This window comes from Pinus tabuliformis, chromosome 4_1 (assembly GCF_031772625.1).
Source record: "Pinus tabuliformis cultivar Carrire ecotype Pingquan chromosome 4_1, CPIR1, whole genome shotgun sequence".
Classification (NCBI taxonomy): domain Eukaryota; kingdom Viridiplantae; phylum Streptophyta; class Pinopsida; order Pinales; family Pinaceae; genus Pinus; species Pinus tabuliformis.
Window position 1 is genome coordinate 775,224,507 of NC_142303.1, and position 13,522 is coordinate 775,238,028.

The window sequence follows — 13,522 nt, forward strand, 5'->3', positions numbered from 1 at the left end:
GCACTAAGAAATATTGTATCCCTATCTAAAATAATGCTCCTTGGTATCCCAAATTGCACCCAGACCTATCCAAAGAACAATTTTGCTACTTCTTTCTCAGTGATAGTATTTCTATAGGGCATCCAAACACACATCTTGCTGAACATGTCAAATACCATGAATAGGTAGTCATGTCCATTCCTAGTTATTGGTAAACCTTCCATAAATTCCAAGGAAATACTTTCCCAAAGATGAGTACGTATAGGTAAGGGATGATCTAGACCATGTTTCTTATTTCTAGGCTTACCGGTACAACAAAGCATGCATACTCTTATCATTCTAGCTACCTACTCTTGCAAGTTGGGTCAATACACAAACATATGTAAGTTAGCCACAGTCTTCACTACACGAAAGTGCACTGCAACCTTGGAGGTGTCAACCTCTCTGATCAGTTGCAATCACTCACCTTTAGGAACACACAACTTAATCTAGGCTACGGTGTGACGAAGGACGCTTCCAAGACCTTTTACATCTATGATGTGTAAAATTGAAATTTTAAAAGAACATAAGTGAATACATCTGCATGCTCCAAAGAAGAGGAACATGTCAATCATCAACACATGAAAACATAAGCCATTGATAACGGAGTTCGTCCAGGAGGGACTACGTCTTTGGGCCCCGGTGTCAAGATGTTGTAGGCCACTGCATTAAGTGTTGTCAATAGTGATGATGTACATAAGATGTGATGTCACTATCATACAAGGAAAATGCCCTCACGTAGGAGTGGCTCCAAGAGATATTCCACTACAAGAACTCTGAGTCAAAAGACTCCCATCAATATGACACAAAATCATGCATGATGATAATGAGCATCTCGTTGACATGGCATATAAGGGATCTCCATCCAAACATACATGATGACAACATGAGTATCCCATCAGTATACAACAAAGGGATATCAAAACCCAACATGATGAATCATGACAACAAGTACATCACACATATGATTCCTCATCATGTCAAGCAGGAATCATGAAATTGAGTAAGAAAAAAGATCCCACATCAAGCATCAAACATGGATCTGTGCAGCACAATGCATAGCAAAATAAGTACATGAATACACTACATATACCTCACATCCAGGGGCCATTTGAAGAAACGAATGTCAAACTGTTGAACCTTTTCGTACCATCGATCTCACTGCATCGAACCGCATGAAAATGGTTGCTCGCACATGAATGCTAACACCTGCACTCCACTTAGAAAAGTGGATGAAGAATAGAATGAGAAAATGGAAAATATAAACACACCATCAGATTTGTGGCATTGAATAGTGTAAAATCGACTGTCAAATTTCTAAATTCTGTGAAAGTGAGAATCTGGGGCTCAAGGAATCTTTTAGATTCCCCTTAGATTCCTTCAAGATTCCCTCCTCCGCATCCTCTGCAAATCAGCTTCTCAGATAAAGAGATTGATTACACCATTAGTTTTGTGTCGCTAAGAGGTGTAATATCGAGATAAAATATCTCCAATTTGGACACTGCAAAAATTTCACCCTCCTGGAAATTTCACTGAGTCATGGTTCCACCTACATTAAAAATTAATAAAAATATTTTTCCTCGTTTTTCATGCCCACTCTTGGTTCCTCCATCTTTCTGTGTGCACTATGAAAATGAGTGTTTATATTAAATCCCAAGAGGATTAACCCATGTAATTGGTTTAGTGTAGTGGTAAAAGTAAGCAAATGGTTGAGGAGGGGTCGGGTGGTCAAACCCCGCCCCTCACTTTTTAAACACATTATCATAGTAATGTTTAAACTGAAACAATTTCTGGGGTCGAGCCCTCATTGGGTGGCTCTGCACTTAACCCTTCGTACTCCTGTGTTGTTGGTTTTGGTTGGGCGCATTAAATGTTGAAATGGGCAGAGGGTTGGATGATAATGGAGGGTGCATTTAATTAGATATGAGGCTGCCTGGTGGGGGCTAACCCACATCAGCCAAGCAAGTTCGATCCTCACCAAGCTCACCATTATACATGGCACTATTGTTAAGGTTGGAGGGGGGTGTGGGTCGGGCCCACCGAAGGTGGCATGTGCCTACCCACGTATATATATATGTTTATTGTTGCGTTGTGGAAGGTCTCGACAGGGTGATGGCCGCTGAGCCATTTTTTGATGTTAAAATTGTTAAGGCAGTTTGGTTTGGCAGCTGATGGGGGTCATGGCCCATCGGCCAAATTAAAATGAATTTTGTTATGTTGGTTGGGGGGGTGGCGGGCTTGGTGCCCCGCCACTCTAAAATATTATATATATATATATATATATATATATATATATATATATATATATATATATATCTATATATATATATATATATATATATATAGATATATATATATATATACATACATACATATATATATATATATATATATATATATATATATATATATATATATATATATATATATATATATATATATATATTATATATTATTTTCTTTAAAAAGGGGATAATTTTCAAACCTTTAGAAAATAAGGGATATTGGGCAAATTAACGAGGCCACAATTTTGACTGCTTCCGAGATCTAGGTTTCATGCCCTGTGGTCGGTCAACTTGTAGGACACTTAAACTTGGCCCACAGCCCAAATTTGACAAAAACTTTGATTAGCTCGTTCTTCCTCATCCGAGCTCAGATTGATGAACCTTTCACACCACCCCAATCAGGATGATGAGATCTACACTCTTGTTCTTGTTCAAAAGCATTCTGATCACTTTGATTTTCGAGCTTCCATAAGCCCTCTTTGTCCTGTGTTTCTCTTTGGAGCCACCTGGATCAATCCTCCCCACTGAGGAGCTTTTGGTCCTCCGAAAGCATGAAAAACAATCTGCAACTTTTATGTACCTTGTCTACATCAGAAGCATCCTGAAAGGTCTCACTTCCATCTCCTTCACCCTTGTTCTTCGGACCCCTAAGTGATGAGCCAATACTTGCAACCTCTGCAACCTCTAGTACATTCTTTTCTTAAATTACATGCTTGACTTTCATGACCAACTAATGACCCAGGTGTGCCACACTTGCCACGAGTTTATAACACATACTCAGAGGTCATGTTTACAACAAGAGGATGCAATACCATAGCTACGAAAACAAGGCCAACATATCATTGTTGCTCCAATAAGTGATGGAAAACACATCATCACTGCAACACATGATTTACAAAGATAAGGCCAAACACTATTTTCTTTGACAAGTGATGGAAACATGACATCACTTTCACAGTTTATCATGTAACACAAAATAAGAGCAGACATCATTGTTGCTGAACAAGTGATGGAAACACATCATCACTTTTACATTTTAAAATGCAACAAATGATTTACAAAAGCATGACCATGACATGCTAACATATCTAGGAACCAATTTTCACTTATCAATGTCAATGGTTGCCTCCTTCTGGAGCATTCGCTTGTCGAACAACTATTTCATCTGGTTCATGCACCGACACTTTGTCTTTAAGGCACTGCTCTAGATGAAGCCTCCAACAAGTGGCTCTTTGATGGCCCCTTCTGTCAGAATGACTACAATACATCTTCTTTCTCCATATCTGTTTAACATGCTGTTGAGAGGGTCTTTCATGCCTCATCCTTTTTTGTTCTGCCATTCTTCTCCAATAGTTAGAAATTGTATGGTTACGTAATCCACAAAAGGTACATGTTTTTTCATGTCTTGATTATAATCGAAATGAACTTTCGAATGTTGAGAGTGGTTATACCTTCCCTTGTTGTCTTTGATGTCATTATGGTGATGAGAGCTTGCCTCAGCTCTTCCCTTGCCATGGAAACTTCCATTAACATAAATCACACTATGTGAAGACGAAACTGAAGGAAATCAACATCTTTCACCTCGAGTCCTCTGTTGATTTTGAAAGAACTGATGAGGGCTTCTCATCATCTGTTGCTGGTGATTCTCTTGCTGTCTTGTCACATTCCCCAGGTTCTTTTCTCACATACCCAATTCCTGCCTGACGGGGTAATTCTTCTACTTTGATGGGGTTGACAATGGCTTGGCCATTAAGGCCCAAGCCTTTTTCTTCATACCCTGTTTTCTTCAATAGTTTGGAGCCAATTGCTGTGGTATGATTTTCAAAAATAACGAAATCATCATCAGGACACATACATAAATTCAGAGAATTACATTTTACCTCACATGGGTCTTGCTGCAGTTTTTCCAAGGCCTTGTCCTTTGCTTGTAGCTGTCGTAGAAAACTATCTATCTCCTATTTTTCTTCTTGTAGACGCATCGTTAATTTAGCATTCTCTATTTTAAGATTTTGGTTGTTGTGCTTTAGTTCTTTTAGGGCCTCTTCCATGGCTCGCAACTGAAGCTGCAATCACTCCTTTTCCTCTGTCTCTCTTTGTAGAGTTTCATACATTATTTCCACCCTTTTGGAAATTTTGAGCATATGTTTTGTACATCGCTTTTTCATCCTCTGTTGTTACACATTCCATTGTTCACGCTTGCAATTCACATCAACACAAAGACCACTCTCATACCACTTGATCCAGGCCTAGGTGTGATGAAGGACCCTTCCAAGACCTTTTACTTTTGTGATGTATAAAATTGCATTTTTAAAAGAACATAAGTGAATACATCTGCATGTTGTAAAGAAGAGGAACATGTCAATCATCAACACATGAAAACATAATCCGTTGATAATGGAGTCCGTCCAGGAGAGACTACGTCTTTGGGCCCCAGTGTCAAGATGGTGTAGGTTGCTACATTACGTTCTATCAATAGTGATGATGTACATAAGTGGTGATGTCGCTATCATACAAGGAAAATTCCCTCATGCAGGAGTGGCTCTAAGAGATGTTCCACTATAGGAACTCTCACTCAAAAGACTCTTATCAGTATGACACAAAATCATGCATGATGATAATGAGCATCTCTCTCACATGGCATAAAAGGGATCTCCATGCAAAAATACATGATGACATCATGAGTATCCCACCAACATACAACAAAGGAATCTCAAAACCCAACATGACGGATCATGAAAACAAGTACATCACACATATTATTCTGCATCACATCAAGTAGGAATCATGAAATTGAGTAAGAAACAAGATCACACATCAAGCATCAAATAGGGATTTGTGCATCACAATGCATAGAAAAATAAGTACATGAACACACTGGATATACCTCACATCGAGGGGCCATATGAAGAAGTAGATGTCAAACTGCTAAATCTATTCGGACCATCGATGTCTTGACATCAAATCACATGAAAATAGTTGCTTGCACATGAATGCTAACACCTGCACTCCACCTAGAAAAGTGGACAAAGAATAGAATGAGAAAATGGAAAATTTGAACACAACATCAAATTTGTGGCATCAAATAGTGCAAAATCAACTCTCAAATTTCTGAATTCTGAGAAAGTGAGAATCTGGGGCTCAAGGAATCTTTTAGATTCCCCTAGATTCCTTAAAGATTCCCTCCTCTGGGTCCTCTGTAAATCAGTTTCTCCGATTAGGAAATTGGCTACACCATCAGGTTTGTGTCACTAAGAGGTGTAATATTGACATAAAATTTGTCCAATTTGGACACTGCAAAAATTTCACCCTCCTGGAAATTTTGTTGAGTCATGGTTCCACCTGCATTAAAAATTAATAAAAATATTTTGCCTCATTTTCCATGCCCGCTCCTAGTTCCTCCATCTACCTGGGCGCACTATGCAAATGAGTGTTTATATTAAATCTCTGGCAGATTAACCCATGTAATCAGTTTGGTGTAGTGGTAAAAATAGGCAAACGATTGAAGAGGGTTTTTGGTGGTCAAACCTCACCCCTCGCTTTTTAAACACATTATCATTTTAATGTTTAAACTAAAACAATTTTTATGGTTGGGCCCACATTAGACGGCCCACCCCTTAACCCTTCATACTCCCATGCGGTTGGTTTTGGTTGGGCACATTAAATGTTGAAACCGACAGATGGTTGGATGATAATGGAGGGCGCATTTAATTGGATATGAGGCCGCCCAATGGGGGCTGGACCATGTCGGTCGGGCGAGTTTGATCCCCACCGGCCTCACCTTTATACATGGCACTGTTGTTAAGGTTGGGGGGAAAGTGGGTAGGGTCCACCGGAGGTGGCCCATGCCCACCCCTGTATATATATGTTTACCATTGCGTGGTGGAAGGGCTCGGAGGAGTGATGGCCTTCAAGCCATTTTTTAATGTTAAAATTGTTAAGGAAGTTAGGTTTGGGAGCCGACAGGGGTCATGGCCCATTGGCCAAATTAAAATGAATTTTGCTATGTTGGTTGGGGGGGGGGGTGTCGGGGTTGGTGGCCCACCATCCCAAAATTTATATTTTATTTATTTATTTAAAAGGCGGATAATTTTCAAACCTTTAGAAAATAAGGGATATTGGGCAAATTAACGAGGCTACAATTCGGGCAGCTTTCAGGAGCTAATTTTCATGCCCCAGGGTTGGTCAAATTGTAGGACACTTAAACCTGGCCCACAACCCAACTTTGACCAAAACTTTGATTGGCTCCTTCTGCATTATACATGCTCAGATTGACAAACCGTTCACACCGCCATGATCAATATGACGAGATCTATACTCTAGTCCTAGTTCAAAAGCATTATGATCCCTTTGATTTTAGAGCTTTCATAAGCCCTCTTTGTCTTGTGTGTCTCTAGAGCCACCTAGATCACAACTTATCCAAACTATAGAGTAACCCACCATGTAGATGGTAGTCAAATGTGTTATTTCCATCATGAACATGACTTTGACTCTGCAATTGTCGATACACCTCATTGAAGTCCACATATTCTTAATATGCCTCTCTGTATTCATCATGAGTGAATGGCTCTATGTGTATAAGAGTCCCAAAATTTGTGATCTTTGATGTGGGTGGCCTTGAAAGCATGTCAACCAACTTGTTTACACTTCCCTTCTTATACTTGATTACCAAATGAAACTACTGTAAAAACCACATCCACTTGTAATGTTTGGTTTGTTGTAGGTTACTTTGGGCCTACAAGTACAATATTGGTTGGTAATTTGTGTGGATTATTGTCTCATTTCCCATCATGTAATACTTCCACTTCTTCACAACTTGCACCATGGCATAGAGCTCCTTACCATAGGTAGGGTAGTTAAGGACTTCTCAATGAAATATTTCAAATGGTAGCATAAAAGCCTTCCTCACTACATCAAGATAGCTCCCATATCATTCCCACTCACATCTATCTCCATTTCAAAGGGCCACTGCAAGTTTGGTAATGTCAGTAATGGTGCTTGACTGATATTCTTCTTTAACTCCACAAATCCCTCTATTGACCTTTTCCTCGCTGAAAACTCTTACCACTTGTTTTTATGGCATGGAGAAGTTCTCCTTATCGCTAAAACTAAAGCTATGAATTTCCTTAGGCACTATGTTGCCCCAATGAAATTTATGACCTTAGAAGCATTAGTAGTCACTTACCATTTCACGATATTGGAATCCACTATGGAAGGATCTATCTTCAAATCTCCTCCATTGATCACATACCCCAGATACACAAAGGACTGCTATGCAAAATCACACTTCTTGAGATTTTGTAGTAGATGGTGTTTCTTCAATGTTTCCATCACGTGCGTCAAATGTGAAATATGCTCCTTACAGGTAGCAGTATATACTAGTATATCATCAAAATAGACAATAACAAAGGAATCTATAAAATATTGTAATACATCATTCATTAATCTCATAAATGTAGTTGGTGTACTACATAGGCCAAATGGCATGACTAGCCAGTCACATAAACCTTTACTGGTTTTTGAATGTAGTCTTCCATGTATCTTCTTCTTCAATTCTAACTTGGTGAAGTAATTTTCTTGGGGGTATTTGTTCCTGACCGTGATTTTGTTCAACACCCTATAATCTATACACATCCACCAAGTCCCATCTTTCTTCAGCATAATAATGATAGGTGCCACAAATGGTGATGTACTTGGTCCAATGACACCATGTTCCAACAATATTTTCAACTATTTCTTCACCTCACTTGCTTCTATAATGGACTTCATGCACAACCCAATATTTGGTAACGGGGAGTCTAGCAATAGCTGGATCTCATGCTCCACTTCTCTCTTAGGTTTAACCCTTTAGGTTCTCAGAACACATCCTTGTATGTCTGTAAAAACTCCTCCAAATGTTGTTTTTGTTTATTAGTACACCCCTCCAGGGATTCCTTGCCTCTTATTGACTCCTCTTCAGACTGAATTTCTTTTAAAAATAATAAAACATACTTCTTGTTGGAACTAATCAATTTCTTGGCTTCGTTGGCACTCACTAATGAGATTTTTGACTTTCATTTGTGTGCATTGATGATGAATTATTTTCCATGCTTGACGAGCTCATACTTGTTGTTGGGAAAAGTATCCAATACAGAATGACCCTATCCCACTCTAAGGGTGATAGTACCTCAGCAACAATCAAAGCAAAGCTATCTAAGATTTCTTCTTTATGAAAGTAAAATAGGGGAGAAAGAGATCCACTAACCGATGTCTTTCGCTAATGGTTGATCCAATCTTCTCTCCTTGCTGCTTGCTCCCAGCTCCTTGCTCTTTCACTGGCCCAGCTACACCAAGATCCTGCAAAATGGCAAGAAAGGGAAACTACAAGAAGCATACATTCATAATTGATTTAAGGGTTAGAATAAATCAAATACACAAGTATAACAATACATCATTGAGACACATGTATATAGAAGAACCTCAAATGCTTTATTAATGGAAGAAGTAAATTTCAGGAAGTGATACAACCATAAGAGGCCCAATCCAGCATCACCTTCCCAGCAGAAAGAAATCTCCTCTTCACCAACTTCAAAGCAAATCACCCAATAGTTCTAAACTCAAACCAACAACAATTCTTTACATTCACAAGATTCCAGCCTCCTTAGACCTCATGAGAGAGATCTATATATAGGAGTTTTGGAGAAAGGATGAGTCAGCTTGAGGCTGGCATGAAGCTGACTAGTGTCCTCTCTCACTTCAGTTATTCTTCAGTTCTTGAGTCCACTTGGAGGTTCTTGCTTCCACTTGGAGATCTAGAACCTCTTACTCATCACCAGTCGAATTCCTTGATCCAAGTGTCATTTTGGAAGCTTCCTGGGCATTGACACCTTGAGGAATGACTGTGCCACATGTCCAAACTCGCCCAGCGCAGGTAGCCTTCTTTGCAGTTGACATTCAGTGCAGATGCTCAGTGGAGCAGTTGACATGATCCAGAATTGCCTTGTTTTTGAGTGTTTTCAGGTGGAGAACTTTTGTTCAGTGCTGTGGTTTGCTGACCTTGTTCCTCTAGGGGTAGGAACAACATGTTTAGGGACTTTGGATCCCTTAGATTATGGACATTTCATGCTTCATGCTGTAAGGCACAAAAATGTCTATAACAGTTGCCCCCTAAAGTATGAGGTCATTTATCGGGTGAAATGCTTTATCAAGAGGATCCGAAGTTCATTCAATCGCTGGGAGGTGACCTGTAATAAAATACAATACAATACATTATTTTTCATACTGCTTTCATGATTTAGCTGAGGCGGGCATTCCCATGCTCAGCTTTATAAATTCATTTTGGTACATAGAACAGACGACCGTTTGATGGTAGACTGATAATTTTGGTGAAAATTATCATCCTTTGAGTAGGATGATCATCTGCTGCAATGATGTACATGTCAAATGTCTTTATATTTCCTGAATATATATCGCAGCCCGGATGGATGAAACTAGATCCGGGGTCTTCAAACTCGTTCGATCTTCACTCTAAGTACAAGTCGATCCATGTGATAATTGCGCTGAAGTCGAACATGGAAAGACATAGCTTGATTACCGGTCAATGATGTAAACCGTTAACAAGCACGAGAGGAATCACCGATAATGATAATGACCCTCAAGGTACTGCAGTACAATTTACGTGGTGTGAATAAAGGACTTGGCGTCGAACACCACGCAAAATCTTTCGGTCGAAGGTCATTGATGTATACCTGTCGCCAGAAGTGAGAAACTTGCCATTGAGGCATGCAAGCTTCAAAGTACTGAGGGGGTTGTTCCTAGATCAACTTCTTGGATAATGAGCTGAAGTCGACAAGAAGTGATCCATCAAAGGAGGGCCTTAATGAATCCCTCATCAGTGACACGGAACGGAGCTAATGATTTTAATGGAGGTGAAAACAATCTGTGATATATGATTCAGGGTGGCGGTCATGAACAGATGAAGGATAATGTATGGCAGGGGATGGGACACGGTTGACTCTTTCTGAACAACATCTCTTGAACATATAACGACACTGATGCGATGGATCGGTAGCATTACCCCAAATGTGGATGGTTTGGCGAGACCATGGTGATGAGACCGGTGAATGAAAACAACCCAACCCGATGTGGTACGGAGGAAAAGTGTCATGTTCAAGAGCGACTTGGTACCATTAAAGCTTTGAGGTTCTCCCAATTTTTCCCCAGTCATTTCTGACCAGTACCTCTTTATTTTTGTCAAGCTTGAGGAGGATAACATATGCTTGTTCTATAACCTGCCCTTCGGGCAAGCCCATCGCTATGTTTTAACGAGCTTAGCGATAGGGAAACTCGTTCTCGTCTAAAAACAAGTTTGTCGCTATTTAATCATTTTAACGAGTCTAACGACAAGGAAAACTCGGTCCTTTTCATTTTTGGAGAGTCTGAAAAGGTACGGAAAGTTAACTCCAAAATTCCTTTTTCGTCATCTAATCCCTTAAGTCCGAAAAAGTATAAAACCATACAGAAGGGATGAGTTTTAGATAACTTTAACGAGCCGAATAAAACAAGCGCTCGACCTTTTTGTGCAATAATCCCTCAGGTCCAAAAAGATTAAAATCTAGAGGAGGGATAGCTCTTCCGGTCCTTTAACGAGCTGGAAGGCCAAAACTCGGCAACCTTTTCATATTTTACGAGTCAGTTGAAAAGAGCTTAAAGAAGACTCGTCTTTTGAGGAACGAGTGATAAACAGGGATAGCAACTGATTCCAGGTACAGGTTGGAATTTTCCAATCATGGCAGTGTCACAAGGATGGCTAGGTGAAATCACTCTTCGCAGCTGTTCCTCAAAATGGGTAAACAATCATATGGAGGTGAACGATCGGCCAAATGAAAGTGGAGGTGGCAGGTGCAAACATGACCAAGGCTTTTATGGATGATAAATTTACGATCACAGCGGTTATTTACCGGGATAGGTTCATTTTTTATTTAAAAATGAGCTTAAACTCTGTAGGAAACATTGCTCACTGCTTTTATTTATTTTTTAACGAGCATGAAGACCGCGTTAAAACTGCTTGGATCTTGCGTTTATTTTTTAACGAGCATGAACTTTATGCTAAAACTGCTCGAATATACCAGTCATAAGATAAGAAATGTCCCCTGTGACATCTCTATTTTTTAAGGAGTTTCATCTTCACTAAGCTTTACTCCATATCCTTTCTTTATGCAAGTTCGGAAACGGCTAATCCAAAAAACAGATAAATAACCGCTCTTTCCTTGCACTCCAAAAGGGTTGCATGCCCCCAGGTATAAAATACAATTTCAAGGCTGCCCCTCCTCCTTCCCACCTCTGCTTTTCTTTGGGTGTTAACAGCTACTTATCGTCTTGCTAGTCCAATTTTAACGATACTTGTCTTCTTGTTAATTTTAACGGGTCTATACGATACTTGTCTTCTCGTCAGCCCAACTTTTAACAGATTTTTCGCAAGATCGCAAGAGAACAGCTACTTGCGACAAGAGAGCAGCTACTTGCGACAAGAGAAGAACACTACTCAAAGACAAAACATTTGTGTTATTGAGGGAGGCTTACCTCTTTCTGGTTACCCAAAGATTGTTTCGTTAATCTTTCAAACAAAACACTTCCTCGGCACTGTCTACCGAAATAGACAAGGGTGAATGACTGGTGCCAAACACGTAACTTTGACAAAATAATCCTATTCTAGAACAACCCCTCTTCCATCCACGGACGGGGTACGGACTATTCATATTCTCTCGCGGAAATTCTATCTTATACCCAAGGTTTTCTCTGCCCGAAGCAGACCAGGATGCATGCCCCCTGGGTTCCAGTCCCATCTTTCCGAATCACTCGCACTCATCAGGAAGAAGGACTGGGGGTGGAGACATTTCTTGATTGAATAGACCATTCAGGGTTGGTATGTGACTATTTGCGATGTGTGATCCCGGAAATGAAAGTTGGTCTACGAGCTTGACCATTCTTCCTTCGTGTGGAAAACACATTACTCTAAAGAGTGAGGAGACTATTGTTCCCATGCAATATATATAGTCTCGTCCAAGGAGTAGGTTATAATCCAAGGGTCCTTGAACGACCATCACGTTCATTTGAACGGGCTTCCCTTTCAATGTAATAGGCACATTGGGGAGGATCCCTAATGGTCGACTGGTTCCTTTATCGAAACCCGAGAGATTTCTTATCTCAGGCAGAAGCGTCGAGGAACCTAGTGCTTTCCAAGCAACAGAGGAAAGGATACTCACAAATGCCCCTTCATCAATGATAGTGCCAGCCATTACCATTCTGTATATTTGGACTATGATTCTGAATGGTATACCGGCTGGCAACCGGGGTCTGCCTAGTTGGTTCCAATCAAAGGATACAACCAGGTTGCTTGGTGGTGGGACCGAATACACGGCCGGATATGACTCTGACGATGTTCCTTCCTGCGATAAAGGAATGGGCGCATTGCCCTGATGCTCATCAGAGTCTGTGTTGATGAAAAGAATCTGGATGGTGTCATCCTTATTCTCTTCAGTGAGGGTGTCATTTGAAGATGAATCTTCAGTGACGGTGTCATTTGAAGATGAAACTTCTGAAGGGAGAACCGGGTCAACTGCCGTTTCGACCTTTAGACTTTTGTCCGGTCTGGATTCAGTAGGTTCATTTTCAATGACTGACGCTTCAGCTGACCATTTGAGCGGGCCAGCTGTATTCTCAACCAACGAAGGACTTGGCACGAGTTTTTTGTATCCAGGAGGAAGTCTCAACGGTGAAACCGGAAGATCTTCCAAAACTCTCTTCGCTTCGTCTAAGAAGGGACAACGGTGGATGGCATGATTGCCTTCACACAGTCTGCAGGGGGATCTTTCTCCCCCTCTTTGTCTTGAACCTTCACTTTTGCTGGTTGACGGTAAGCACTCAACATGGCTATCAGAGGTTGATGCTCCCGAATTGTGCAAACGAGGGGACCAGTCCCTTAGTATCCAGGGAATACAGGGACAATCTCTATGGAAGTGGTCTCCTCTACATATGACACATGGCGATTTAGGCCCGGTCTATGCTGTGTGTGGATTTTTGTCAGATGTCTTTTGCTTGCCCCCAGTCGCCTTAGGCTCCTTCTTCTTCTTCTCTCTCTTCTTCTTCTCCTTCTTCTCCATGGGAGCTTGGATTTTTCTGGCTCTACCTTGCGAAGATGAAGGATTGGAGGAAGAGTTATAGGAAGTAGAAGGCTGGTGGGC